We start from the raw sequence: 5,376 nt of genomic DNA on the forward strand, positions 1-5,376 counted from the left end.
ACTCTCTGTGGTCATTTGCTTCATGCCACCCCTTCCTCCTCCATTGTTTCCCCAGGCAGGCCGCTAAGTGAGTGCTGATTCTCTCTTCTAATGGTTTCATTGAAGGGCTTTTAATACTGACTGAGTGATCCAGAGTCTTCAACAGCCGCCATATTGATCTCAAGTGTGTTGAGATAAAAGTACACCTGTGTTTCATAATAACAGCATTCATTCAAGCTTTACCAAAATAATTTGGTGATAAGTTGATAATGCATAAAAATGACAAGAGCACAAAACTAATTGACTAAAGCTTAGCAGAATTAAAATGCAAACTGTAAATATAATGAATAAATGCTCATTACAAATAAATACATAGCTAATATAGTAATTAGTAATCAAAACAGAATTGTTTTGGATAATTTTATATTTTCCTAGGGCCTCATTATTATTATTATTATTAGTAGTAGTATTTACAGGTTTTTTCAGACTTTATCATCATCCAAAAAAATTCAGTATCACAAAAATGCTTGAGCAATCTAATGGAAATGAAGGCTCACCTCTGGATTGAGTGGAATTTTAAGCTACTCAGTCGTGTTGTTTTACATTCAGTTGGATTTTTGCTGGTAGAGGGTTGACAGGCCCTGAGAGACAGAACAGTTTTACTACAAATGTAGCTGAAGCGGACCTTTAATGAAAACAGCATCCTCTCATCTCAAATCGACCACTGTGATAACAGCACAGCTGCAACAGACACATATTTATCCATCACCAATTTAACCAACACCATTTAACAGCATACCAAAAGCAGTAGACAATGTTGGTGTCACAGTGTCTGGGTTGTGTTCCCTGGGTTTCCACTAGGTGTCCTCAGTTCCCACAGTGTTTATCATTTATCACTTCCTGTCTCCTTATTTGGTCACCTTCCTCCTTGTTTAGTTAATTGATTGTTCCCCACCTGTCTCCTGTTTCCCCATCATCCTTTTGTGTATTTATACCTGGTCTGTCTGAGTCTTAGTCACAGAGTCCTTGTTTAATGTTAAACGTTAATTCATGTCCGTCAATGCCTTGCCTTGCCTCGCCTTGCCTTGCCTCGCCTCGCCTTGCCTTGCCTCGCCTTGCCTTGCCTCGCCTCGCCTCGCCTCGCCTCGCCTCGTTTATGTTATGTTTGGATTTACCAGTTTTGACCCTGCCTGGACTGTTTAACCCTTTGGATTTGCCCTGTAATAAAGTCACATACCTGCACTTGGTTCTCTCTCCTGTGTTCTCTGTAACACCGATCGGGACAGAAGGACTCCGTCACTGCAAGAGCCAGCGGTATGTCGGCTTATGTCTCCTCCCCAGCCACAGTGCGGGAGAGGAGTGGATTTGAAGGAACTCGCCTGGTGGTTTTCCGGGGAACCAGAGGAGGTCGCCGAGGAGGGAGTGGTCGAGAGGATACTCAGCACCGCTCTCAACCAGGGCCGCCCTTCGACCCGGGGCTCGTGTGGGATGGATTAGAGCCACCGTCTCACCATGGCGGACGGAGAGGAGAGAGGAAGCGCACGTCCGCCACAGTGGCGTCACTGCCCATGATGGCCGCTAGTCCAGCGCCACGAGGCAGGATGGACGCCAACACAGCACCACAACCCAAGGCGATCACGAGTCCAGCGCCACCGTGCAAGATGGCCGCCAGCTCAGCGCCAACGCCCAAGAGGGCCGCTGACTCATTCTTGGACTATTTCGCTACGCTGTCCAAGATCCTAGAGATTCCCAAGACGGTTGACGTCATGGCTGCTGAGCCAGCGCCACAGCACAAGATGGCCGCCAGCCCAGAGCCACAGCACAAGATGGCCGCCAGCCCAGCGCCACAGCACAAGATGGCCGCCAGCCCAGCGCCACAGCACAAGATGGCCGCCAGCCCAGCGCCACAGCACAAGATGGCCGCCAGCCCAGCGCCACAGCACAAGATGGCCGCCAGCCCAGCGCCACAGCACAAGATGGCCGCCAGCCCAGCGCCACAGCACAAGATGGCCGCCAGCCCAGCGCCACAGCACAAGATGGCCGCCAGCCCAGCGCCACAGCACAAGATGGCCGACTCAACGCCTGAGTCTCCAGACAAGGTGTCACCGACTCGCCAAAATAGAGGGCGGAGGAGGAGGAGACAGGCGTCTACCGTTCCTCAAAGCCCAGAGGACGTTCCCGAGGCGGTGCCCGATGCTGTTCCGGAGGCCGAGGCGGTGCCCGATGCCGAGGCGATGCCCGATGCTGTTCCGGAGGCCGAGGCGGTGCCCGATGCCGAGGCGGGACCCGATGCTGTTCCGGAGGCCGAGGCGGTGCCCGATGCCGAGGCGGTGCCCGATGCCGAGGCGGTGCCCGATGCTGTTCCGGAGGCCGAGGCGGTGCCCGATGCTGTTCCGGAGGCCGAGGCGGTGCCCGATGCTGTTCCGGAGGCCGAGGCGGTGCCCGATGCCGAGGCGGTGCCCGATGCTGTTCCGGAGGCCGAGGCGGTGCCCGATGCCGAGGTGGAGGCCGAGGCGGTGCCCGATGCCGAGGTGGAGGCCGAGGCGGTGCCCGATGCCGAGGTGGAGGCCATTCCCGATGCGGTGCCCGAGGCCGCTCCCGATGCGGTGCCCGAGGCCGCTCCCGATGCGGTGCCCGAAGCCGAGGCGTCTCAAGTCTCCACAGGCAGTCCAGAGTCGAGTCAGGTTCCAGTTGACCCTCCAGAGGCGAGGCAGGTGCCAGTGACCTCTCCAGAGTCAGGGCCAGTCACCGTTGAACTTTCAGAGTTAAGTCAAGTCACTGGGTGGTCTGCTGCTCCGCCCTGTTGGACTCCGGCATCGACCACAGGGGCGTGGTGGTCATCTGCTCCACCCTGGAGGACTCTGGCCTTGACCACAAGGGTGTGGTGGTCTTCCGCTCCGCCCTGGGGGGCTTCCGCTCTGACCACACGGACGTGGTGGTCTTCCGTTCCGCCCTGGGGGGCGTTTGCCCTGACTACACGGTTGTGGTGGTCTTCCGCTCCGCCCTGGAGGACTCTGGCCTTGACCACAAGGGTGTGGTGGTCTTCTGCTCCGCCCTGGGGGGCTTCATGTTTTTTTTTTTTTTTTCTCCTTTTGTTTTTGTGTTAATGTCGGTCCCTGTTCCTTTCTGTTAGTCTGGCCCTCCGTCCCTCCCCCTGAGCCTCCACCTGTCCGCCTCCCTCCTGGTCTCTGTTTTGTGTCTGTCTTGGAGCGTCTGGGAGCCGCTCCTTAGAAAGGGGGTACTGTCACAGTGTCTGGGTTGTGTTCCCTGGGTTTCCACTAGGTGTCCTCAGTTCCCACAGTGTTTATCATTTATCACTTCCTGTCTCCTTATTTGGTCACCTTCCTCCTTGTTTAGTTAATTGATTGTTCCCCACCTGTCTCCTGTTTCCCCATCATCCTTTTGTGTATTTATACCTGGTCTGTCTGAGTCTTAGTCACGGAGTCCTTGTTTAATGTTAAACGTTAATTCATGTCCGTCAATGCCTTGTCTTGCCTTGCCTTGCCTCGTTTATGTTATGTTTGGATTTACCGGTTTTGACCCTGCCTGGACTGTTTAACCCTTTGGATTTGCCCTGTAATAAAGTCACATACCTGCACTTGGTTCTCTCTCCTGTGTTCTCTGTAACACCGATCGGGACAGTTGGCAGCTCTTCAAATTTCGAGTACAAATAAAACTCTCCTTCTTTCTAGTTTAAAACTAATTTCTTTTTCAATTTATTTGAGCCATTGCCAGTAAATATGGGGAACCACAACACATCGATAAGTCAGTTTTGGCACTGCATTTTAAATGACATGTTTGCTTACACTTAAGCAACCTTTGAGACAAAATTACACAGTATTGTGTAGAACAAGCTGCATCTTGTGTGTGCCAATATGAAAACACATTGCTAAAAGGCACGATTGCATGAGTGCTAGTTATAGAAACATGTGCACACACATTCAGTGTGTTCAAAAGAACCAGAGTTTCCTATACAACAACTGCGTTTGTTTATCTGGTGTACACCGTGAAAGCATGCCAAAGGGAACTTGTAGCCCGAGGAAACAAACCTGTCACATGCTTTTTACAACAACTTAAAATATCCAGAATATTTTTTAGAGATCTAACATAACAAAACAAGCATTCAAGAAAAAGTCAGGAATAATAAGATTCAGGTCATTTACACGTGTGTACAGTACTTGAAAATGTGCAAAGAACAGACAAAACCTGTCATCAGCTGTTTATAACACCACTTACAGGAATCCAGATCTTAAAAACACTTTTTAAGGCATTACTATTACAGACCCCTGGGGTGGAACACAGCCCGAGAGTCAAGGAGCACACTTTACGTGACGTGAACAAAGTTATTCAAATATCTTTAACATAAGAGCATCATAAATAAATAAATAGACTGACAGACATTATCTGTCTTACTCTTACAATTCACTTACAGGAATTTAGATCTTAAGGCACTTTCCATGCACAGACAGATAGAAAAAATAATGCATGGAGGGACAGGTAGATTGATAACACTATGTTACATATTGCAGTAAAGGTTCTTGCAAAACTTAAAACTTTTCTTACTTGGGTCAGATAGCTGCAGCCTGTCTAAACATCATCTAATGCAAATATGAAATCTGATTTGCATGTTTGTTTGTTTGTTTTGCTTGGATTTTAAACATATATGAGCAAAATGTAAAAAAAAAAAAAAAAAGTAAATTTATCAGCCTGAGAGAGATGCTTTTTATAAACAGAGTGTTTTTGCAGCATTTACCAGCAGGGGATAACCATCCATACATACCTTAACCTTTGACCCTAACATACATAACCCCAGCTGATGTTGTGAGTTATGTATATGGTCCCTGGAAATGCATTTGAGAAGCATGTTAATACCAGGTGTAAACAGCGAGATTGATGTTAATAATACCAGTGCTTAGTTGACTGAGCCTGAAGAGACATCATTATCAGACTCTAAAGAAAACCACTTAACCACAGGTTATTCCAGAGGGATTGTTTTTGCAATGCACGCTGTAAACCCACGGGAAGAATGAATGTTGACTAATAGCTACTTACATCCTGTCCCTTGTTTTAGGAAAAATATTCAGAGCCACTGTTCCGAGGTTTACCATTACTCTCAGGAAACAGAAGCTAACCAGGCACTACCAGGGTCTGCAAACTAAACAAGCGGATATAGAAAATCACTCACTGATTCATTCATTCACACGCCTATTGCATAAAAATAATCACATATCCTATAAATAATCTTTAATGGAAGTAGAGATATCCTCAAACAAATCTTCTTGTAATGCACTTGTTCTTCAAGAAGAAATATGAAAGGAACGCACAAACACACACACATACATCCTCGAGAGCCAGACGGCATCGAGTGTTCGGCGGTGAACTAAAGCACAAGTAGTG

The sequence above is a fragment of the Carassius carassius genome, chromosome 15 (assembly GCF_963082965.1).
Source record: "Carassius carassius chromosome 15, fCarCar2.1, whole genome shotgun sequence".
Classification (NCBI taxonomy): Eukaryota; Metazoa; Chordata; class Actinopteri; order Cypriniformes; family Cyprinidae; genus Carassius; species Carassius carassius.